Consider the following 26,330-nt stretch of genomic DNA (forward strand, 5'->3'; position numbering starts at 1 on the left):
CATAAGACCAGTTTTAGGATGATATTCATCATTTTGTGAGCCACATTTATGGCAGATTTTCCTCCTTTCCTTTTATTTTTTAATGTTCTTTCACTGATGTCATTTTTACAACCTCAGCCATAACAGTTTTGGAGGGAGAAACGTCAAATCCATTGTGGGTTGCCAACAGCCATTTTCCCATTTTCCTTCTCAGCTTTTGAAGGTTCTACTCAGTTTTTGAAGGACCCTGGAAATGGGAGGCCTATTTGGAGTCCCATATTTCCATCAAAATGAAGAGTTTCCTGCTGTTCTTGATACCAGTGTGATTTTAGGCTGAGTTCTACATGCCAATTTGCACTAGCTCCTTTGCCACTTTACGTTTCCTGAATGTAAAACCTCTGCTCACTGAGTTTCCTGGTGACTGGAAGTGCTGCAAGCACATTAGGTAATCTTGGTAGTAAACCAAAAGAAATACTTGAAGCGGATTCTCCTTTTCGCTCACTACAAAAATGTTCACTGCATATACAGAAGTATCCTTGGCAATGTTCAAAGCTTGACCCAAGGCCCTGAGCAGCCTAATGTAACTTAGAAGCTGGAAGCAGGTTTGGCTAGACAGACTCTCTAGAGTCTCCCAGTCTGAACTTCCCTGTGCTTCTATAAAAAGACATTGACTCCTCTATGTAGGTCACTGCTTTTTGCCTTGTCTCAACTGTGATTTTTCGATCAAATTCAGGAGCTTGCTCTGTCCTTGCTGTTCTGGTTGTTCAGGTGGTGGAGAGGAGCAGGACAAGGAGAGAAACCAACCAGTGAGCAGAGTGCTGTTATTTCTGGGTTGGATCTCAGCACTGGTTGCTATTCCTGGCTCACAATGTGCTATTTGGTGTAATTTTGGAGGCCTCCTTCAGCTGAGGTTATAGAGACAAGGCTGCCTTCAACAAGTCATCTCTTCACTTTGAGCAGGGCCCTTCTGAATACAGGTTGAAGCACTGCTTTTGATCTATAAAATCCTTTTAGTTTCCTTTCTCTTTCCGAGGAAACCCTGCTGTTCATTTTTGTTCTTCTTTAAAGGCCAACTGGAAAGCAGAAGCCTCAGCTTTATTAACAGAGCTGAGGGCAAGAGAACCTGAGACTGATTCTTTTCCCTTAGTCCTACAAAACTTACATTAGTTGACATTAAGAGCTGTAAGACAAACTTGTTAATTCAGTTTTTCCTGAGGGTTTTCTGGGGTGGACACATTAGCTTGAGTGTAATTTTGTTTGTATTTGTGAGGAGTGTTCTGCTGATGCTTCATGTTGATGGTTTATTGCTCTTGACTACAAGAGTGACTGGAGGTGGATTGGCAGATTCCCTACAGAAAAATGCGAGAAATGCAGTTTCTAGAGAGGGACTTAACAATGTGTGGCTGGGAGGATATGAGAACAAATCAGTTTGAGAATAGACAATGCTTTTATGGGCAGAAATTTAAGTACTTTGATTAAATATAATAAAAGATCCCTACAAATGAAACCAAGGATCATAAAAATCCTCTAAAAAGAATATTTATGGTTACAGAAGTTCTAATTTATTTGTTGTTTTATCATTGAATTATTTGTCAAAACAGGCAGTCAAACAAAAATTGTTCGCTGGGAAGCAACAATGAAGGTGCGTGAATGTGAACAAGCATTTCATGATTTTTGTTGTTAAAGCTTCATTTCTGGTAGTTTCACTTGCTTCCCATGCTGTCTGTCTAACATGATGTCATTGCTTTTTTTTTTGTACATCTAAAAGGATCATAATACTGCCTATTCTAAATTTAGCTGAAATTTAGATTGAAAATTACTTCCGTGGGTTTGTGTTGGTTTATTTGGGCCAATTTTCACTGAAAGCTCAGCAGAATACTGCAAGTACTCATTCAGTATTTTCCATCCTTGACTCTTGCTGTACCATTTTGTTTCTGCTGTCTGCAAAAGAACATTTCCCCTTAAAAATACTCAGGTGTTACTAAATATTTCAATGAATGTCTGCTGCATGCAGTAGGTTGGACATTTAGCGTAGTTGTTCCACAATTATGGACTGTTTCCTTCAGATTCCATTGATGAAAACTGCTTATCCTAATTATTTGTTTATCTTAATGAACGTGTGGTAAAGGCTGTATTGCATTTGAACCATTAGACACTCTCAGCCTGATGTTTTCAGAACCCTGCAGATGTGGATTTTAAATAAATGAAAAGAGCAGATGGCGTACAGGGAAATCTTGGGTAGGCCAAGAAGCTAAATCAAAGTTTCCCTGAGTTCCAGGAGGTACCTTATGTAGGGACTGCTTTTCCATTACTAGAAATTTAATAATAAAGTGTTGATCTACTAAATGTTGTAGAATCTCCTAATTATGCAGAATATTCTTTAGGAAAAACCTGAGCCATAGCAAGCTATCTGTACCATGTACTCTGCTTTTTAGAGTGCATTTTAACGTGGGGCTTAGGCTTGCTTTGAGACAATCAACCCTGATGGTGCTGAATATAAAAAATGTCAATATAATTAGTCATCTCCAGCAGAAAATAATTTTTTGCCATTTTTTCCCTGTGTGGAGGAGGGGATGAACTGGTTTTCAGTTACTCTTTATCATTTCGGTTTCTATTTTTGCCGCCGACTGGGAACATTTACCAATTACTTTTATTCCATCTTGAATTTAGAGATGGCTATCTTACGAGATCAAGATTTAGAACTGAAATGCCCTGGTGAACCAGAATGAGCTGATGGGAATTCAGCAAAAGCTTCTCCTTGCCTGATGGTCAGGAATAGGACACAGCACTGTCCATGGTCAGCTTTGGACATAAAGTGAGCTACTTACACCACTCCAGTCCTAACCCATGCTCTTTTAGTTAACATACTGCAATTGTTCAGTGTAGAAACTTTATATTAAATCTTCTGGGTGAGGTACATATATATGAACTGTTTCTGTTTTGCTTTGCATTGGTGCAACTGCAGTAAAAGTTATGCAAATAAAGGATGGTGCCCAGAAATTCAAAACACATATAGTTGTTCTGATCCTCCCCTGATTTGAATTACCCTAAACAAATTTCAAATATCCATAATTTCAAGCATATCTAGGCAAGAGAGTGTAATTTAATGTATAGTTACCATCAAAGATACCATGTATGGGCTCTATGACCACAGGGAAATCACAGATTTTCAATTTCCCTTGGAATGTGTTCATTATTAGAAAGTGTTATCAGAGTATTGTTTGTTGTAGGAGAAGAAAATCCTGTTCAAGTTTTTAATGAATCTCTTGAGAGAGTCATCAGATTTACAGGTTAAAAAAACTGTAAACATTCTACTGGGAGCAGTCGTTAAAGGGAAGATGAATGTGAGTGATCTGCACACTTCTTCTGAAGCAGAAGCCCTGAAGATGATTTACAAACCAAAAAGCTGTTTCTCTTTGAATGATCTGTGTTGCTGCATTGTGCACTGAAATACAAAGTAGGACTAAAGTAAGTCTGTTTGCAAAATCAGAACCAGATTCACTGTTTGGAGAATTTTTTAGGTATGACTACAATGATCTGAGTTTAAAGGGAAGAAGCCTGAGATAAATGTTTCCTTCATTTCTAGATTTCAAAAACCAGTGCAGTGCCAGAAAAACCCCTTCCTGAACAGATAATCAATTTGGAGGGTCTTGTGTTCTGATTTCCTCAATTAAATGAAAATGAATTAATAAAAGGTTTGTAGATTGAATAAATGAATTAAAAAAAAAAAAAAAAGGAAAAAGAAGTCACATTTTTTTGTAAATTTACAAGTGACAGCAGAGGCCTGGTTAAAGGTTTGCCTTTCCACAAGGCACTTCATACCCTTGACTACTCACTCAAACTTGACTGACCCAGCAGCAATGCTGATAAAAACTCATCATTTGTGATGAAATTGCTTCATCATTTTTTTCTTATCTGAAGCATTACAGATGCAATAAAGGGAATGGTTTTGAATATACTACTAAAAGATAAAAGGCAGATAAGTATTTCTAAACTAACTTGTCAAAAACTTCGATCCTTGAAAGGTTTTAATTGGTCACCTAAGATTCAGCTGAAGATGTTTTGCAGCCAAATATCTCCTGTTTCTTCAGAAAACTCCAGAAAAGGAATGGGAAGGACAGTTTTCTTGTATTTGGGGTGAATTCTGGCATTTTTTGGTTGGTGTAGCTCCTCAGTGAAGCGCAAATGCTGTGAAAACTTGGAGAATAAGGAAACGTGAGCTGTGTCCCCCCCACATCTGTTGAACACAACAACAGGGGTTTCACAGCCACTCAGCTTTCCAAGAGGTCACCCCCTCTGCAAATAATATGCAGAACAAACTGCTGTACTCACAGAGCCTCATCATGACGAGCAGGGTGTATTTCAGCTGACACTGCCATTCACAACATCATCTCACCAGTTTAGTACACGACTGCCAATCTGAATTTATTGTCAGACTGGAAATAAGCAGGGCTCCAAAGTAAAATCGCCATCACACCAAAAGGATTGATGTTTCTGCTGAATTTTCTTAATGTTTTGTAAAGATTATCTGCTGCTGAGTAGTTTTTTGAAGATGTGTGTATGTGCATTTTAGTTTATTCTTTTTTTTTTCCTGTTAAAAGCCGATGTGGGCCCATGTGTAGGCACGGACATGCTGTGGCCATAAAAGGCATGATTTATGTCCTTGGTCTAAGCTGGACATTAAACTTTCAGGCTTTGGGCAAGCTCCTTCATGAGGCAGACCCAATAAAAATCCATCTCTGACCTGGCACATGTGCAGAATCCTCTTGAGCAGGCTTCAGCCATGGCGTTTGTAACAGCGTGGCTGACCAGAAAGGTAAATCAAGACAAGAATAAAGACTTCAGGTCTGCTCTTGCATAAGGCTGAAATATCACAAAATGTAAAGGAATGCACTCATCCAGGCAGAATGATTTTTGTGATGCAGCCTGCTGGTGGGAGGTTAATGAAAACGCCTTGTGACGTGCTTTGTACTGACGTTGTGTTTGGGTGTATCTTAAATACCGGTGGTGCAATGGTAGATCTTATGTTCTTTACATTCCTTTTTGCAAGAATTTACTCGTGGACTGTCATTTCTCGACATGACTGGAAAGCATTTTGCCAATTTTCATTTTCCACTGCCACCCTTCTGTGCCTGTTTGTCTCCCACTGACTCCTACTTTTCCACAGACACGGGCCCTGGAAGGAACATTTCTTGCTAGGAAAGCTTGTCGTGCCAAAAGATGATTTGCACTCCTAGAACTCTGCTTCACAAAGGCTTGCAAGATTTTAGGAAAGATGCCAGCTAGTGCACAGACAGTTTGGCTCTCCAAGCCCAGCATTAAGGTTAACAAGTTGTAAATAGCTTCATGTTGCCATTATCTCCCAACCCCTCTGCTTTCAGGACACCATGAGGACCATAATAAGAATGTTGTTCATTGCTTGTTGTATTTTTCCTCTTTCTCTTGCCCAACACTTACCAAAGAATAAGGTTTAAAAGTTGGACAGCTTGATGTGATTCTTTCATCTCACTGACCAGTGATTTACTGGTGGAACTCTAACTAATGGATGACTGAGATGAGGGGAAAAAACTGAACCCAAACCTGCCACTGTTTTTTTAACGAATTATTTAAAGGAAGGCATCTTGGAATAGAAAGAAAAATTGATTTTTTTTCCCTACAAAAATAAATACGGTGTTAAGAGAGCTGAATATATTTACAGTATCTCGTGTAAACTTTCATACATGTATAAGGCTTTCTTGCAGCTATATAAATCTGCACATCTTGATTGATGTCTTTTGAGCTGCACTGACTTATAAAAAACATGGATTGTATCTAGCATATGCCACTCAAAGTTACAGTATCTCCTTTTTCAGACATATATAAAAATTCAACTTTGTGCATTTAATGAAAAAAATATTTTCAGTGTTTAGGAGATGCTTGCTTTGCTTTGAGAATATCTAATGTATTAACTGTTCCATGAATGCTCAGTGAAGTGGCCAACTTGGGAAAAAAAAAAGATTAATTAATCTTTATTAGTATATTTTTTTCTCATGCAACAATCATTTCCTGACCCAGGAAGAGTTGTTCTGTCAAAATGTGGAATTCTGTGTGACTATTTCTTTCCAGCACTGATCCCAGAGACACGCTAGCCTTGGATGTGCTGTGAAAGAAGTGAAGCCTGATGTCATTCTCCTGTTAGTGTCCTCTGAAAACACAGAAAAACATTGCTTGATTTGGTTTGAAGAAGAGTGAAATTGGTCCATGCAGACACAAAATAAAGGCAGCAGTGACAGGAGTGCTACACCAGCAGTACTGGTGGCAGCACCACTGGACAGGGGACCCAGCCAGGAGCAACAGAATTCCCATGGTGGTTTCCTCCCAGGGGTTTTGGATGTATCAGGATAACAGAGAGAGAACAAGCTGGGCAAACCTCAGTGCCTTAACTTTTTGTGTCAGCAGCTGATGATCATTCCTTCATTCATTTGTTCATTCATTTTTGCCCATTCATTTTGGAGGGATGGAGGAGAATACGTTGCATTACCTGGGAGCTGTGTTGAGTGCCTGAGCTGTGTCTGCCCTAAGCCTGGTAAATTTACAGGGGGAAAGAACCAGAGCAGAGTCTTGGAGGAAATCTCCTGGATGTGACGACTTGGCTGCAGAGGTGCATGGCTGGAACTGCACAGCACTGAGATGAAAGTGCTGCAATGCCAAGGCAGAGTGCCAGGGTGAGGGGAGTGTGTGCACACAAAGTGTGGCACTGGAGCTTCACAATAAAGACAGGCTTTGAGGCAAGACTGAAGTACTGAGGAAGAAATCAGAAAGCCTCAGCCCTTTTGCCAAGCTATCAGGGAACACAAACCAAGATGAAACATTAAATTCTCATGGAGAAGCACCCAAGTGCTGAAGGAAAATGCTAAAATGTGCAGATGAAGTTGATGGTTCCTAATTCAGAGTGGTTAAGAGGCAAAAACAGAAGTGCAGAGTTAAATAATGCTGAACAGAGGATGCATGGAAACTGTCAAATTAGTTTTTTTTTTCTTTGCAACTAAGTTTTTGGGGAAGCTGATGTTGTGATTCAGTCTGGCTTTGATTGACATCCTGCTTATGGCAACATCAAAGGATTTATTGGAGTTTTGGTACAAATGAGACACTTTACCCAAAGCATAGGACAGAATTACAGAATTCTAGTATGTTGCAACAGGGATGATATTCCATACTAGTACAGAGAATTACTGTGTTTTTACTATAAAGTTATGTGAGAGATGCAGAAATATTTTGCTCTGTATAAGATCCAAAGGGGTAAATTATTTTGGTAAAATCTCCCCTTAGGAGGATTAAATTCTACAAAATCCTACCCAATGACATTGACATACCTCAAGTTCAATGGCTGACATGTTTGCAGGTTTATCATATATGAATCCTCCTGTCAAAGGTCTTCATGAAAGGTTATTCTAACTCACCCCATTTCATTTAATTCCTGTAAACTCAGTGCATACTAATTCAAGAAAAGGGACTAGTTTTTAATATGTCAGGAACGTAATGTGTCAGTTTCTTCAATATTCATCTCATGAATATTCATGTATTTTTGTCAGTATGTCTTCATTTCAGAAGTAGTTAAGGGACTGTAAGATAGATGGTGTCCTGTGAGTGCTGTGGAAATTTGCTGAAGGGAAATGAGATGCAGGGTTTAGCAGAATGGGAGACACAGCCCTTCTAGCTTATTTTCAGGCAAAATGTGATGAAACTGTAGAAAAGGCGAGACGGGTTCAAAATTCAGAGGCTCAACTCAGCCCTGGGTAAACTTGTCCCACTGCAATAATGGCTGAGGAACCAGAGTGGTGGCAATTTGTGTGTGAAATTGTATCTCTGTAAAATAATGCACGTTTGCCATGGCTCAGTGCACCTTGTGAGAGAACACTGCTTGTACCACACACGTGGTGCTGCCCGTGGAGTTGGTTAGAGGCCATTTCACTCTGCTTTTACTTCATTAGAAATTGCTCTGTCTGCACTTGTATAAACCATTGCTGCGTGCAGGCACTGCCTCAGACTGCCAGCAATGCTTTTTTCTTTGTTGCAGAGCTTTTCTGTAGAGATAAGGCTTTTAGTTTGATGTTAAGAGCCAGTTTATTCTTTTATTTTGCTTTAGTTTAAAGGTTTCACGGTTCTGATTAGTGTGCCAATTATGAGGATGACAGAAATACCGCCTCACCTGACACCACCAGGGCTGTTTCACTTTTCTTCACCTGTTTATTCAGATAGCAAATGACATGCACTTCCAGAGGACACGGTATCTCATGTTCCGTGCACATTCTGACAGATTGATTGGACAAAACATGGAGCCAATAGGAAATATGGAAAATGCATGTTGACTGCCATGTCCCATAATGTTCTTTTCATGGAATAAGAGGAGAATTGCCTGGTGCAAGGTTTTCACATGTTCAGAGGCTGAATCACACAGATGTGTATGGAAGGATCCCTCAGAATGGAAAAGAATGATCTTGGAGCAGCCAAATTTTTCCCTTTATCCTTCAAGTGTTTGCAGTGTTGGTGTGTAGCACTGAACATGTTGTAGCTCCACAGACACTGGAAATCTGGGGGAGAATTACTGGAGATTCAGAACAAATTTTGTACAAGATCCAAGTCTCCCCTGGGCAAATACAGCGTGTTGGGAACTTGGGAAGAATGTATGTTATGTAACCAGGCTCAGTTTCACAGCTGATTTAGAAAAAAGGGCATTTTGCTTCCCAGAATGAGATCTGGGGAAAGAAATTTTATCTTGATCAAATGCAGCAGCTGCTGCAGTTTATATTCAAGTGTGATGCAAATCAAGCCCCCTTTTCTGCTCTGTTCCATTCTGCCCAAAGAGGGAACCATTGTTGGTTTCTTTTTGTCAGAGAACTGGTCTGTGATTTGACCTCAGCAATTACAAATGATTATAAAAAAAAAAAAAAAGATATACGAGTTCTGGAATATTGTAATGAAACATATAAACAGTTTAAAAATACTTAAGTGATGATTCTGTGTTGTAAGAGCCAGCTGCAGAGTACTTATAACTGGAGTATGTTAAACCATTTAAATATTCCAAACATTATGTACAACAGATCTTGTACTAATTCATTATGAAAACAGCAATTTCATTTAATCATTTATTAGCTATTTATAAGGTGTCTGCATATCAAGTATGCATACAGATTGTTGTTCTACCTGGCGACCAGAATAATGCTTGCCTGTGCAATCACTGCTGATTCTTTTTGGGGAGCATTGTTCTCAATTCCTCCACACCAGCACCTGTGGTTCTGAGATGGGTGTGTTTAACTGAGTAAATGAGTCTTTGTCCCCCCAAGAGGGGGAAAGACCCAAATAGTTCAGATTAATACCCAGACTTGAATGTAAGTCATTTATTGTTCATTTCTGGAATGTGAACAGTAGCCTTTGCCACTGTCACCACAAAGACAGCGAAGCAAGCTGCCCAAAAACTCTGCACAATCTCCGTGCCCAGAGGTTTGCAAGATCCAACTGGCCAGAACCTGCAGCAGTCTGCTGTGAATTGGGTTCTGACACATTTCAGGGCAGGAGGTTGGACTGTGGCCCTGCCCAGGGCTGTTCCAACGGGAAGGATTCTCTGGTTCCTGGGAAGTCCCGGCGTGGGGCTAAGCACAGTGCTGTCAGCTACCTGCTGTGTTTCCAAGGCTCTTAAACACACTCGGATTGCAGCACACAATGTGGGACCCCAATGAAAAAAGAAACACATCCATGCTGCAAGGTGTGCAATACTCTGTCATGCTACGTGGTGTGTCCTGGTCCTTGGTGTTTTCCTCACACTGCTGCAGTGCTTTGGGGTTTTTCATGCCTGGCACAAGAATTTCAGTTTTCCCCTTGTGATAAATAGTTTATTTGATGGGTCTTACTGGACTGTAGGTGTAGGTACCACAGGATCCAACTGTTATTATTACTTATCTTACATCCATGTCTGAATTGTCTTCATTGTCTGATCATTAAAGCTTTGAGAACCTCAATCAAGAAGTTGCCACCAAAGTTAAAATATATCCAGGACTCCCAAATCCTAGAGCCACGACTCTTATCTATGTCCCATCAATATTTACTATTTAGGAAAGAGCAGTGTATTTGACATCATGTAATGCAATAAATGCAATACAAACAATAAATGCACAATGTGCCAAAGGGAGCATGCAGCCACCTTGCTGAAACGCACCTGAGGAGGTTCAGAGAATTCTTTTCCATGCCTGGCCATGACTCTGCCTGGTGCACAGACCAGGATTGGTCCTAAGTTAGGTGTGGATTGAACATGACTGGTGAAATCCTTAGACACTGGTAAAGCTCTCACTGATGGGATTGTTTATCACATCTGGTCTTACCCCTGGAATGGGTATGTGAAGACTGGTGGAGAATTTGTAGGTCACCCCACTATATAGTCCTTTTCATAAATGTGCTTACAAAACATTTAATCTCATAAAGAGTGTGGTAAAGGGATAAGATTTTATTGCAAAAAAAAAAAAAAAGAAAGAAAAACAACACTTTCTCACACACCTCAGAACTTTCATTTTTTACTTTTCCATTTCCAAGGAGATAAATGTAAAAATTTCTCCTGCCGGCAAAGAATTGATAAACTACTGAAGACTTCAGATTTCCAGCTGATTCCCATAGTGATATGTTGCTTTGTCCTATTGGTGTTAAAATCCTGGATGCAAGTTTTCAACACTGATGTGTTTGAGGACAGCTATACTCTGTTAGGTGATTCTCACAAACAATGAAAATGTGGATTATTCACAGAGACTTGGCATTGTTTGTGATGTTCTATGCCAGTGCACCTGCATTAGCTCCACTCTTTTTAATACCTGTGTTGTTATCACTTTTAGATCTGAGTTCACATTTTGTTGTAAATGCCTGTATTCATGGTTCCAATTGCCTTTTCTGATCTATAGATACATACTTACACATAAAAAGTCAGCAGTTGATAAAATGAAATGGCAGATAAGGAAAGCTGTGAAAAGCCTCAATCTCAAGTCGCACATCAGTACCTGTGGGCCTTCAAAAGGGTGGCACAAATGGCATTCAATCAAAATTAATATCATTACAGCAACAGCAATTGAGCTAATAAAGTATTTCAGGGATTATTGACAGCCTGAAAGGAACTGCTGCTTGCAGTAGTCAACAAAACTCATCTGGCTATTAATCACCAGGAATACCTGCAATGAAATCCTCATTGCTGTTATGGCTTGAAATTGTTGGATACAGTGGTGTAGATTCTTTTCGCATAACAAACATTCATTTGCTGTTTATTAATTTTTTCAGTGTTTGCTCCTGAAATATATTTCCTAAAATAGCATAGAGGAAGGAAATTATCTAAAATTGTCTACAAGGGCTTGTATGAAGTGCTGCTTTTGCTGCTGCCTAGAAGAAATATGCCAGTCAGTAAGTGACTCCCAAACCTGGTTTAAAATCAACAAGAATCCAGCAATGATGATCCCAAACAAAGCACAGCAAATAAAAAATCAAGGTTCATAAAAATATTTGTGTAACAACTTGCCTGGCACCCCGAAGAGAGCTTTCCTGGAGAAGTAATGCTATTTCATGTATATTTTGGTGCTCAAAGTTTGATAAATTCTTTCATTTATGCTCTTTTTCCTCCAGTGCACTTGCAGTGACTTAAATGAAAACTGTCTTTAGTGTTACTTGGTGTAACATTAACTTCCAGAGGCCCATTGCCTGAATTCAGAATGAGCTGCTCCTTGAACGTGTCACTGCCATGGATTGGCAATACTTGGTTGTGGGAATTGTGGAGGGAAAAGCACAGAATGCTGAGTGCTGGGATCCTGCAAGCGCAGTTTGGAGATCACTTCCATGGATTGGCAATGGTTGTGGGAATTTGGAGGGAAAAGCACAGAATGCGGGGTGCTGGGATCCTGCAAGCGCAGTTTGGAGATCAATTCCATGGATTGGCAATACTTGGTTGTGGGAATTGTGGAGGGAAAAGCACAGAATGCGGGGTGCTGGGATCCTGCAAGCGCAGTTTGGAGACCATTCCCAAGCAGTGGGAGAGGCTCCCATGGGCAATCCAGCAAGCAGGAAAGCCAAACTGAGTTATGATCTTGTATTCCTTACAAAGCAAAGCAGAGGGAAGGAAAAAAAATCACATTTGTTGCTTGAACAGACCGTGGGAAGCTCTCCCTTCCACAGTGTGGCCTGATGCTGTGTTATCACCTGGATATCCTTTTATGTGCCTTACCAAAGTAATCTCTCTAAATTACTTTTCAATTTATGCTCAACCAGGCTGATTTGCATGCACGTAGAAAAGGAAATGAGAAAGTTTTAAACCAAAAATCTGTATTCTTAGAATTTGATATTCATGTACATTTTTATGCATGGAATTCCCATTAAGATTACTAGCAAGATTTACTTACAAATCTTCCAGTCTGGAAGAATGATTAAATTCCCAAAGTTTTATGAGAAATAATGTATCTTGCTTTTCAGTTGTCAGTTAATGCTAATGAGGGTATGAACAATTACGCTCTCCTGTGTTTAAATTGACCAAAAGCTTTGTGTGAAGCTGATTTGAAAGCCACAGTTGGATAAGAATCCATGAGTTATTCATGTCTCAGAGGAAGTACTTTTTGGGTTGACTCTTGCTTCAGCTGCCGAATAATTTTTATGTTTTGTTTTTCTGCAGGAAAATAATTTTTAATAGCAATGTAAATATATGTGTGTGTAAAATAAGTATTGCATGAATATCAGTTAAAATTAGCATCACATTTCCCAAATAAATTGTAAAAGTTTAGATAGCCAGCCTTTGTTTTTTAAGGCTTCTTTTCAATTTAAGGAGTTAAAACTATAAGTTTTCTGAATTTGGTCTGTTGTGTGTGATGCAGCAAAAATTCCCATTCCTATTTAAATTAAAATACATTTCAACTTCAACCCATCCAACCGCAAAATGTCCCAGAACCTCGCCTCATTTTCTGTTTCTAGGGAAGCAGCACAGAATAAATTATTCCAAGTTTCAATGCTGCTCTCCAACTTGTGGGAAGCATTTGGTACATCGTTTTGCCAGACATATTCTACCAGAAAACTTGAATTGATAGAGGCATCTTAGCCTGGTAGTGATGAGAAGCCCCAAGAAAGATCTGCTGGTTTTGTCTGAGCTGTTACACAGTGATGCACTGTGCACTGTGCAGCTGTTGGAATCTATATGGTGAATTCAAACAAGTGCAGAAGGAATAAAATGGGAAAAGCTCTGAGAAGCAGTATCAGGATTGCAGTGCTGGAGCATGAATGGCTGCGTTTTTTTATCTGGGACAATTAGAAGAATTTTCATTGTTCTTCATGGTCTTCTCTTTGTATTATTTCTAACTAAGTGGGAAAAAATCTAAAGATTATATTGCATTTTAGGGCAAAATATCCTTTCTACCTATAGATATTTCCAAGTCCAAGGAAAATATTGGCAAAGAAGGGGTTTGATTTTATTGGTTACTTTCATACTGGCAACACAAAAGTCATAAATTGCCTGAAATCCATCCAATAAATCCCAGAAATTAATTTAAAGGTGTGAACTCAGGTAGCACCAGTGTTTCAGCATAGAACTTGTGTTGATGAGGGCTGAGATAACTGCAGTGTGTTCATTTTTATGCAGAGTGATCCTGTGTTCTGACACATACAAATGCCTTGTGGAAGGACATTTTCTTTATGAACTTGTGCAAGTTTGCAGCTGAAGTTTGTCAGTGCTGAGCAGCAGCCAAGCACGAGGCACAGAGATCCTGTGTGCAGGCTGAGTGTTTGTGGCTGAGATCATGAAGGAATTCACCATCACTTTCAGTTGCCAGCTGATTTATAAACTTTTTCCCTATTGTTTTTATAAACTAGCTAATTTTCATTGAGTATCATGATTATAATATGTTATATTTTTTTCTTAAATTTTATAGGCATAGAGATTCAAATCTTTTGCTCCTTTTGCATTCTTTGTGCTATATTCAGCATTGACGTAGGTTGGAAATGGTTTGGCCAAGTATTTTATACAGAGCAGTTATTGACTGTTTTCCATTCTAACCACAGGCTCTGCATGGAGGAGAATTTTCTGATTTAGAAAAAGCCATATAGTTCTTTCCAGAATTCAGATTCCCAGAGTAGCTTCTTTTATATTGTTATACATATATATATATGTATATATATAATACTGTTGTTCAGTGCCAAGTGAATATTGTGGATGGCAGCAACACCTAGAGATTTTCTTGTCTGTTACTCCTGTGCACGTTCATATTCCTGATTTCCATAATTCTGATTTGCCCTGGCCACTGGACACATTGGAGCGTGGAGTCAAGAATTCCAGAATTATTGCCAGAGCAGGAGAATTTCAGCATTCCAAACATCTTTATTTTTACTTTTTCTTTTAATGCTTAATGCCTCCTGCTTGCATTTTCTTGACTTCCTAATTACTTTTAGTGGGGGTTTTTTGCTTTTCTTTTACCTATAAATGAGAAATTAAGCCATGAATTTTACAGCAAAAGAAAAAAGCAGCCCAGATTAAAAAGGAAAGAAGAAAAGAGAAAATATAATTGGTATAAAAGTTGTATAAATGAAGTTTCTTATATTTTTTCTTTAAATAGTGAATCATTCAGTATTTTGGTGTTAATAATTTAACAGAACCCGAAGTAAGATATCAGCAGGACGTGTGTGGGATGGGTGGTAGTTCAAGTTTGATCTAAAAGCCTTGCCTTTGTATTGAAGTTGGGCTGAAGCTTTGATCTATTTATAATGAGGATTCTAAGGGTTTACTAATTATTTTAAACCTGAAGAGAATCTCAGAGTCCATTTTTCTGTTGGAAAGGAACCAAAAATAAACCTTGCTGGAAGGTAAAGGCAGAAAGTCATAAAGTTGGGGCATGTTTTTTAAAGTTACAGCACGACCGCCTACTGGCTATAATTTCTGAAAAGTTTGGAGGGAAATGTATTTTCTGCCTCCTTTTTACATTCTGTAGCATTAGGAATTTTCTGACTAGAGAGAAGGCATCCTTTATATATCTCATCCTTTTTAAAAGTTTGCAGCTGTAAAGTTGAAATGTGGGAATTTTTTTTTTTGTTTCTACAGAATTATATTTAAATTTAAATTGTATACGCATTTATGCTACTTATGACATTTTTTCTATTAACAAACTAAATTAGCATACATATTTATGAGAGATTGTGGGGTGCTAATGCATTTATCAAGGGAAACTATAAACCATTCATGATGGTACACAAGTACAACTTTAAAAATAAATCTGAATTTCTGTCTGCTTAGAACATTGCTCAAGATTTGGGAGCTTTTTTTGAAAACCATACTTGTGTCTGATCCATGCTTAATTCCATCTTTAAAGGCAAGATCCTTATTCCACTTGGTTCCAATCGCTTTGTACAATATTTTTGTCAAAATACAGAGACCCATACACTATGGAATTTAGTGCTATTTACATCATGTGAGAAATTTCCCCCTCCCTGATTTTCTAGGATTTTTTCCAGTTTTAAAAGGATGCTGACAAGTTTAATGACTCCATAATGTGTGCAAAATACTTTCTTATTTCTTTTTCTTCCATTGAAACAGTATTTGGGATTAAAGGTGAACCTCTTTTCATGGTTCAAATCATTTTCATTAGCAGGAAGGAAAAACATGCCCAGTAAGCCTGGTACTGCAAAATTACTTAAAGTAGTTCTGAGCAGCAATTTTTGCCTTTTCAATTATGCAAATGCTCATCAAGTTTTTGTCTTTGGTAATCTTTGGCTCCCACTAAAAACTGACAGAGACTTTTTGACCAGACACAAGTGTGATTGCTGTGAAGGGTTTCTCCTGCCTTTGCCCTGGCACAAGATTAAAGAAATGCAAGTACTGCATTCCACAAATCAAGCTCATACTTATACCTGTGTCTTATCCTTGTGATTAAATTTTCATGGAATCACAGAATAATTCTCACAGGGAGGAACCCTGGGAGTTTCCAGTCCAGATCTGTGTGTGCCCAGAGCAATGTCAGGAGTGAGTTCAGATCTGGTGGCTTTGGGCTCTGTCCAGCCAGGTCCCAGCCTGCACACAGCCTGCCCCAAAGCTTCATTATCCCAGTTTGTGGCATTTGGCCTTAATATGCAGTCAGAACCTTCCTCATTTCACTTTTTGAGGCTGTCCCTTGTTCTGCCACTGTGCACCTCTGTAAAAGCCCAGCTTTTCCCTCCTGGGACGTTTCCCATGTTTGCAGCTCCTTCCCTCCTTGAACCTCACCTTTAGACCCCAAGACCTATCTCAAAAAGACGGAGGCAAAATTTAGTTTATTTGTCTTTCTTCGCTTTCATGTCCCGTGTGTGGATGAGCTCAGCCAGGAGCTCCCTGTGAAGCCGAGGCCTCCTGGCACTTGTGCTGATTTTCCTGGGCACGGAGTGTTGTGCTGGCAGGAAATTGCCCTGGCAGGGCTTCCAGCGCTCTGAGATTCTTTTCTTTTCAGAGTTCCTCACACAGGATCTCCCCACCTGAAAAATCCCTTCCTAAGCTGAAGTCGTAAATTGGAAATCCCGTGGAATTTGGAAATTCCAGGGTCTCCACTTGGCTACTTGCTGAGACCATTTTTTTTTTTTTCATAAGTGAGAATATAATTATAAAAACTAGTATGCTGAAAATATTTTTAATAGCTGAATAATCACATTTCTCATTATGATTTTCACCTACACCTAGACATCTAGAGTGCCATAACTCAACAAATAATATATGGGAATCTCTTCATTAGCATACTTTTATAACTAGAGACATTTTGCCAAATTCAGAGAGGTGTAGGTACTTTTTGTTAATTAATTACTGAGTGATCATTTAAGAATCTGTCACCGGGACCTAGAAGGAATGGGTAATGAGTCTGCTTGTTACAAAGTCAAATTAATCTAGATAGGAAGTGTACAAAAAAGAATATTAAAATTACACCTAACTGATCACTTCATTGGCTGTACCAAGTAAAAAGCTGATAAAGAAGAATTTTTAGAATTTACTCACAGAATTTACTCGCAGAATTTCACTTCCAAGGCTCTGTTCTTTAAGGTAAATAACACACATGCTGTCCCTGACTAAAGACTGCAACAAGAATTATTTTTATTGCCATCAAATAAAGCATTCAGGGGGCAAAATTATAATGCCACAATATTAGAGACAATTTGTGCCTTTTAAACAACAGATTTTTTGCTACGCAAATGTTATTGACTGATACAAGATCTGAAATTCTGTAACAGTGAAACTTTCACAATGTCAAAATAAACAGTGGCTTCAATCAAACTGGGGCAAAGGAAGTCTTATCCAAGTCAATGGATGATCCATACAGAATAAAATAATATAATACATGGAGATGTTTATAGTTCTGTTCTTTTATAGTAATTATATCTCTCTGCTATTTACTTTGTTGGGACTATACTGTAATGGAATTTGGCTTGGTTTGAAATATTTAGGTATTTAAAATATTTTTGAGTTTAGAATATTTTTGTATTTAAAACAGAAAGATGATTGGAAGAATGGAGGTCATATAGAAAAATGTTTTTCTTTCACTCAGTTTTTGCATCCTTTCTGTTTTGCTAAGGTTGGTGGAAGAGGAGATTTTTAAAGCTGATGGAATCCTGTCTGACATGTAACCGGAGACCATGTGTGACAAACCACAGTGCTGAGCAGCCGTAGCCTATTGTGTAAAATGAATAATTAATTCGAATTTATTGTGTTCAATTCTAGTAATTACTGAGTAATCCACATATGGTGTAATAATCAGCTAAGTAATACATAGTAAACTCAATTTTTTCTTCTCTGCTCCTTCTTTTGCCAACTTAGGTGATGTAGAGAGGGACACATCACTTGGTGCTTGTACACATTTGCCTTGGGGCTGTAATTGGAGTCTGAAGAACAGCTAAATACTGAATATACAGAAAGTACCAATAGCTAGGGCATGTGCAAAGGCCTTATTGAAAACACATTGAGTTGTTCTAAATGTTTTAGTTTGATCTTTTAAGCCAAGTTTATATCTATATTATAGAGCATGTGGTGGCACAACAGCAATTTTGCATAATACCTTATGAAATATTTAGGTGTTTATTCTTTTTCTCAGTACAAAAACACATTTGCTCATATGAAAAGAAGAATAATTTACCATTTTGTCACCATGGCTTAAATATATTGTTGATATGCATGAGATTTCATGTGTTCACTTGGTGAACATGGGAATATTCATTCTCTGAATATAAAAGGGAAAACTTGTAAAACTTTTAAAAGCAGGAAATTCAGAAGAACTTTGATTTATTTCTCATTATTTAACATAAATAAAAATACTTCTGTGTAACAACAAAATAAAAAGGAGAAAAGGAAAGAAAAGAGGGATGCTTGCAGGCCACCAAGGACTGGAAGTGTAAGCAAAGTACACAAATAACTTTCAAAAGCCCAGGCTGCTTTCTCTCAGTATTTACAATGTTTCAGCTCCCTGAAGACTGCCATAATTAGTTTTCTCCCTTACAAGTAATTATGAGCACCTGTAATTTAAAAAAAAAATATGAATTTGTCTCTGAGATACAATCCCTTGGGTGTTTTTCTTTTAGATCCTTCCTCATTTGCTCTCAGAAGTTCTTTTCCACTAACTTCTACTCTTGGGATACTTTAAATGGGATGGATTGTTCCTCTTCAATTACTTTTAAAACCAGGCGAGGGCAGAAAAAAAAAACAGCTTCTCAAAATAGCAGTGCATGACTCTGGAGGGAATTGTGCAGTGCCACACACCAGGAGATCCCTTGGAGATGGAAAACCCCAGCATTATGCTCCTCTCCCCTTCCTTCTGCTCCGAGGTTTCACAGGTCAATCTCTGCAGAAATTAATCTTCCATACCTGAATGTTGGCATTAGCTGTAAGCCAGAAGATTTCCTCAGAAAGAATTATTTAAGAGTAATTTTGCTTAATGCGAAGAACTGACAGGATAAGCCATGAAGTCCACAAAGAATTGCCCATTAATTTGACAAACCTAAACCGCTGACTATCTGGGAAAAGAATTTGATTCAGTTTTTATTCTAATACTGTATTGATCTCAGAATGTTCTTGTCATTCCTTTTGGGGCAGTGGACCACTGATTAAATTTTGTGTGTTTTCCTTTTCATAAGATATTTTGCAATTTCTCTGTGCACTGCATCACCAATACAAGCTGAGGGAACTGCTTCTTCATACAAGCAAATTCTCAGGGATGGGTGGAAATCACTGACCATGATTTGGTTTCAAAAATCACTTAGGTTTCAATGCAGTTCATATCCCTCCATACATGTAGGGGGATAGAATATAAGAAAATAAAGATAGTGCAGAAAGTAATCTTTGCCCTAAGGAGCTGCAGCTGGGCTAATTATCAAAGATTGGGAACAGGCCTGACTTTAACAGGCCACAGCTGTAAGCAATGAGTCGAAGATGCTATAAAAGAGTGGGGTGATGTTGAGCAGAGAACTGGAGTCCCTTGTCTGCTTTGTGAAGAAGAAAGAGTCAGTGCTGTGAGGAGCTGCCCACGAGAAACACCAAGCAGGTATGGATAAGGTTTTCTCCTTTTGTGGTGAGCAGAAAACAGCATGGGACCCCTGCAATAAGATGCCAACAGATACAAGAATAGAGATGTGGCACCTAAGATTTCAAATATGTGGGTAAATTCTAAAGCACAGAGCTATAAATATCTCCCAGGTTCTGGATAAAATGTCTGTTATTGGAATTTTATCAGTCTGATAAGGAATTCAGCCCTTTCTGCTTTTGTATCCTTCTTTTGTAGGAAGAAATTCTACAGCTGTACAAGTTTAAAGGTGAGACTATTGAGGCTGACTGGGAGAGCAGGAGCTCCTGTTGTACAGCTCAGGAAAAGCCTAACTGGCTCTAGTTTTCATCCCTCTTTTAATTCCTCTTAAAGACAATGGAGACATTGTATGTTCTTGGAAAAAAAAAAAACTTCCATGGTCTTTCAGCTGTATCAGCTTCAGAATTTCTCTTCTTTTCTACCACATTAATATCAAACTAAGAAAAGGTTAATTAATACAGAACCCAGAAGTACAGTGTTCTCCAGAACTCCCTCCTTTTATCCTGTCATACAAATTCTTTACAAGAATGGTATAAAGCTATTTATGTGAGCCCTGCACTTGGCTCAGAAATTACCTGTAGAAGAAGGTCTTTTCAAGGAGCAGTGCCCATTCCCTTTAAGGCTCCTGAATGTTTTTTTGGGAATCTGCTCCACTTGGTTACATTCGACCTTTTGAAAGGACTGCATTCAAACAAAGGGGAGCTAATCCAGGTTTCTCAACAAGACTGAAAATGAAAGCAATCACTGGCTTTTCAAAACTTGCAATGGTCTTGGCTGGCTGTGCTCACCTTGTAATTGTATTTTCCTCAAGAGCCTTTCTCCCAAATAAGAGGTTGGGATGCTATTGTAATGTCAAATCTGACTCACTGTTACAGTTGCTATTAAAAGTTAGCAGCTGTAATTAGGGAAGAATTTTGAAGCTGCAGTGTTGTATTGTCAGTTGTAACAGCTTTTAATTATCTTATATTTTTCTTTAAAGTGATCAGCTTTGCTGAAGTTGAATGTGCTTTTATCATTTTTGCTCTGGAAATGAGCTGACACATTTAATATAATTTAGATAGAAATACTGTTGCTGCAGAAAACAATTGGAATCTATGAACTTTTTAGAGGATTTTGAGCGCAGGAGACAGCCAGAGTGCTTAGAGGGATTTTGCCATCATCCAATTAAAATAGTCCTCCATTCTTTCTAATACCATTCTATCTGGTCTTAAAATGCGTAAGACTAATTACATTAGCCCACAGAGGCTTGCATGGCTAATACCATTGGCCATTTCCTCAAATAGAAGAATTATAAATGATTAAACACTTTGCAAATAAAGGCAGTTTTGCTGCAGGACTCGATGGGATCCACAGATACTCTGTCATGTCCCCTGGCTGCTGCAGCCCGTGCTGCTCAGCCTTGCAGCAGATGCCAGAGCTGGAGTTCCAGCAGCCAATTCCATTGTTCCCCAGCTTACTGGAGTCCAGGAGGAAACCAAACCCTTTTGTTTCTATTTCTACTCTGGACTTATGCTGGGGATAGAGAGAATAAAGACAGAGCCTTTTAGCTTAGTCTGGTAATAGGACATGCCTTGTTATGCACGTCTTTTCTCCCTTTAAATCCTTTCAGTTGTGTTGGGGAAAAAAAATTTGAGTTTTCCAGGGAAGGATCTTGAATCTTAAGGACATGGAAGAATGCAGCTGGTGCAGGAGCTGCAGAGAGTCTGGGTGAGCAGCAGCCTCCAAGGGCAGATAGAGCGCAGGAAATGCTGCTCTGTATTGTCATTTTTGGCAGGCAGCATCCTTGTCAATATGCATGAGCACTCAGCAGAGTGAGAGAACCTGTCACCCAGGGGATGTTACACACTGATGGCAACAACCAGGCACAGGTCCTCTAACATGTACTTAGATTAAGTTCATTTACAGTTGTCACTCCTAGAGAAGGAAAATTGCTAGGCAGGCAGGGACAGGCAGCATTGGTGGTGCAGCCACTCTTCCAGCCAACATTTCCACTTCTTGCATCCTGCTTCATAATTGATTCTTCAAGACTGGGAAAAGTGAAAATTCTGTCTGCTTCAGCTGCTCCAATGAACCTGAAAATTAATCCTTATAATCCCTATAATATGCTGTCCCCATGAGAGACCAATTTACCCATGACCCTAGTGGGAATGCTCGCTTGCTCCAGCATCTTGGCATTGGGTTGGATTGTTTTGATAAATACTGATTGCATTTATAACATTCATATCCAACTAAAATCCACCATGGGAGAGATCCCTGGTCATGTCATGGTCTTTTGATTTATCCCAGACATTCCTGGCTCTGCCACACAGTCACCAGATTCTTTGGGGCAAGGATTAAATATTTGTTCAACTTGTCCTGGTTTGTTTTGTATTCCTGTTATTATTGTTTGAGGACGTGTGATGCCTTTCAGATCCCATAAGGAGAAATCATCAAAGAGGTGCGGGTGGATTTGTCCTTCCAATACCTGACTAATAGATATCAAAAGATGGGTAATGAAATTATAATTTCAGAAAAGATAAGACCTTGTCCCTGTGAAACTCAAAAAAGCTCACAAAATGCAACAGGGGAATTTTATTGTTGTCAATCTACGTATTCCAATTGGAACTTGACATATGGGAGCATTAATTTATCACAGAGGAGAAGATTATTTTCTTGGAAACACATTCAGAATTAAATTCCTCTTCTAGGCAGAGGCAACACCTTGGCCTGGGTTTTTGTTTGGGTGTTTGTTTTGTAAATGTAAATGCCCATCAAAGTAAATCCCATCAGTAGGGAGTGTAGTGCAATGTAAATGGTGTTGGAGAGTTTTGGGCAGTTTTTTGGTCACAGTTGCCTATAGAGTTCAGTACCTTGGGGAAAGAAAATCTCTGTTTCCTTGAGCAGTTTTGCAAATAGTGGGCATGTTCTATTAAATGTTGCTTTAATGCTCAGAAGAAGTTTATTCCACTGAATGGTTTTATTTATTCCTTTTCCATCTAAGCACTGCGTGTATACACACATATCTGTAGACACATAAATCCTAAATAAGTTCATAAATTGAACCAGGAGATTCAGGGCATTATGCTTTCCAGAGTAAATAAGTTTTTCAGAAAAATATTTAGCTTTGGCTTTCAGAGCACTGGGTGAGATATGCTGCATTGGATACACATTTCCCAGTGCTGGGGGAGCCCAAATTCCACTGAATTTTAGGGAGACCAAACCACTGATCCTGATTAAACTATTTGTGATCTGACTGACTTTCATGGGCACATGTCAAATGAGGATATTTGAAAATTAGTCTGTTGAATGTGAGTAAGAAAATATATCCAATATCTTCTGGTACCTTTGAGCACAGCCTTTCCGTGGGCTTAAAATCTCACTATTCTGAGGAAGGCACTGAGGGTAATTTAAGTTTCAGTAAAGAAAGAAGCAGTCTTTTTTACTTTGAGGGACTATTGCCTGCTTCTTGAGATTATTGAATTTTCATTCCAGTGTAGAGAGGAGCAGTATATCGCCAAGATGAAACAGAAAGCTTAATAGGCACTATATCTCTTGATGTTTATAGAAACTTAGCCAACAATCTTAAAAGACACAGAATTGGATTCTAAAATACTGGCACAAATGAATTAGGAGGAAATGACTCTTTCAGCAGTGCTGCCACATGTGCCATTCATGCTATTAAAATATGACATTAGTCTTAATTTTGCTCTATTAAATTAGAAATTACATGTGTTGGAGAATAATGGGAAGTCATAGAATCACAGGGTAAGCGGAGTGGGAATGGATCCACAAGGATTATTGAGTCCAGCTCCTGGCCCTGCACAATCAGCAATCCCAGCCCGTGCATCCCTGGGAGTGGAGCATCCAAAGGCTCCTGGAGCTCTGGCAGCCTTGGGGCTGTGCCCTTTCCTTGGAGAGACTGGGCAGAAGCTTCTCATAAAATAGACTGGCATTTATTTTTTCAGCAAGAAGCTGCGATAATTGAAATCTCATAAGTAGCTAGATTATCTACAAAATGAATTCTCAGAGAAAATAACATGACAAAGATGTGTATCTATTCCACATTGAAAATTGTGGAAGGAAGGTGTCCCAATTCTGCCTGGGGGCAAGGGGGGATATTCTATTATTTTTGTAGAGGTTTAGCTTGGCAGCACGGTTTTGCTGTCCAGGTGAGTGAGTGGTGTTACTCCTTGTGAGCATTCAGGTCGTTCTGAGTACTTGTTATTGTCAGGCACTAGGTGGCCTGCTTGCTAAAACATCCTCATGAAGCCTTCTGCAGGCAATTTGCAGCAACACCGCCTGAAAAATGAGTAAATAAAAATGCTTCTTTAATTTCTGATAGAGGCTGAGGCATTTCAACTCGCCAATGCCAAGTTCCAAATGGGCGGAGGTTTATAGGTGCTGTAACCTGCCCAAAACTCAGCACACAATGGCTTTGTTTTCGTCTTGCAGACAGTATTTAGACAAAAGATCAAAGTTTCCCACTAAAGATGGGATGCTGGCCTGTATATTCTCTAAATCATAAGCTCTGAGTTCCTTTGGGGGAAGGTAAAAGCTGACAAGTGCAATATAGCACAGCATTTGTTTTAGCAGCCTGATGGTTTGGTGTGCTATGCCCAGAAACACAAAAAGGATTTGTGTTTGTAGTTTCTGAAGAGCAAATAGAACCCTGATCATCCAGGAGTTGGCTGCTCTCAATCTGATCTACAGAAAAGCAGAATTAGAGCAGCAAGCAAAGCAAGACCTCTCTGGGTTTTTTTGTTGTTGATGTTTTGGTGTGGTTTGGCGTGCTGGAAGGCTGGACAAGACCTGTGGCCTCTCAGTGCTGCCATCTGAGCCCTGTGCTGGTACAAATCCACCTTAAACTGTGTTTTTCAGCAATTTTGAGGTTTTCATTTGTTGTTCTGTGACTTGTTAGTGTCAGTGGATGTGTGGTGATCACTCAGTTTGAACTTTGGATATTGAACTTAAAAAAATCTGGTTTATTTATTTAAAGTGCAATGAAATAATAATTTCAACAACAAGCCTTCATTAACATTGTTTTGCTGTTGAATTGAATGGCTCAAGTGATTAACCACAGAATGATTTCAATACAGTTATTGAGCTTTTTTATTTTGGGTCAAATGCAAGACTAATGAGACGGCTGGGATTGCAAAGATCATTTTATTTACCATTGGTAGAATTGTAGAATTTCAGTGGTCAGGAAAGGTGCAAATTTCTGCTGTTCTGCAGAAACCATGTGGGAGGGATGTGGCTGAGCCCAGGGATGAGCATGATCTGCATTCCACACAACTCTGATGTGGTCATTCTGCTTGGAAATTTATCTTGCACACATTTTTCAGCTGAATTCCCCTAATGTCTCTGTTCTACACCAGATAAATGAACAAACAAGAGGCAGCTCCATTGCAGTGATTTCTAATTGTACAGGAAAGGGCTTTGTGTGGCTTGTGTAATTACAGGGTTTTTTTTCTCCTGAATTCATGCTAATTAAAACAATTGATTCAGGTAATTGGTCATTTTTCTAGGACAGGAAAGATGTTTCAACCTGATATTTGTGTCCTTTATTCTGAGTAGAGCACATATATGGCAGAATTTGGTGTGTTCCAAGAAAATGTCTGATTTTTGTTTTTGCTTCCAAGAAAACATTGCGTCCCAATAGAAGAGGAGCTATAGGAACTCGTTGTTTTGTGATTTGATCAGAAAAGTGTATTCCTCCTTACTCCAGCCAAGTCTGAGCATGAATCTCTTGAATTGATTTCAAAGACAGCAGACTTGGCAGGATCGCCCAGGTTACAGAGAGCCATTCTCCATTGAAAGCAGTGCAGCATCCATCCACGCTGCACTGAGAAATAAAGTGCCTCCTCAAACCCTGCCAGAAAGAGACAAAAAATCTGTGATGTGTGGCACATACACACTCACACACAAATTCCTGTCACTACAGCTTGTAGCAGAAGCAGGGAACAAATTACTGATGCATGGAGGAATATCACTGTGAGATGTCAGACTGCCTATAGGAATTCATCATGCCTGGGTATCAGAAAATAGGTGTGATGTACTGCATCACATGAAACACAGCAGAATTTTATTAGGAAACTAGATCTGCAAGCTTTAGGGTACTCTTTGTGTACTGGTATATTTGAAAAAAATCAATATATCTTATAATATTTTACAGTGCGTATGGGACCAGCACCATGGAGTGTCAGTAGGAATTGATACTCTGCTTTTCAGCACTACAAAATTTTAGCACTTCTTTCTATACCTGAATAGAACCTTGTCTCAGGGAATTTTGCTGTGGTGCATTCAATAGTTATCTTATATTCCACACAATTGGGATCCTAACAGATCTTGGTAACAAAACACCAAATTTCCTTTTCTACACAGGATGTGACTTTTTTAAGTTCTGAGCTTTTATTTTACTGGCAATCAGTAGGACCTGTGACTGACGCATCATCAGACATTAAAGATTTGAAATGTTATTATTTTCTCTATTCATTTAATCACAAATCAATATTTCTGCTCCTCACACCAGTAATTGGTGGAGCAGTTAATCTTGTCACTGCTGTTCTTCCATCTCGTGAGACAACACATAATTATGTCCTTGTGTCACTTGTGTTGATCTTGTTGAAGAGATTCAAAACAACCCCTGCATAGAAAGGAAAACACCAATTTTCTTGGCAGGTCTTGGATTTGGAGGCATAATTAGCTGATGTAAAGGAGCAGTCTATCAATTGTATTTACATGACATTTCTATTTCAACCCTTATACAAATGTTTAGTTTCCAGAAAGAAACAATATCTCTTTGGTCATTTT

General features: G+C 38.9%; 1 protein-coding gene across 1 annotated transcript in view; it reads left to right on the forward strand.

The window, feature by feature from the left end:
• The first annotated feature begins 19,480 nt into the window (after window positions 1-19,480).
• Window positions 19,481-26,330, forward strand: part of PCDH11X (protocadherin 11 X-linked) — a 394,670-nt gene continuing 387,820 nt past the window's right edge. Inside the window, exons 1-2 of the mRNA XM_058814008.1 lie at window positions 19,481-19,502; window positions 19,740-19,770. The gene's annotated coding sequence lies outside the window, so the exon portion shown is untranslated. The remainder of the gene's footprint in view (window positions 19,503-19,739; window positions 19,771-26,330) is intronic.

Source organism: Ammospiza caudacuta, chromosome 14 (genome assembly GCF_027887145.1).
Source record: "Ammospiza caudacuta isolate bAmmCau1 chromosome 14, bAmmCau1.pri, whole genome shotgun sequence".
Lineage (NCBI taxonomy): Eukaryota > Metazoa > Chordata > Aves > Passeriformes > Passerellidae > Ammospiza > Ammospiza caudacuta.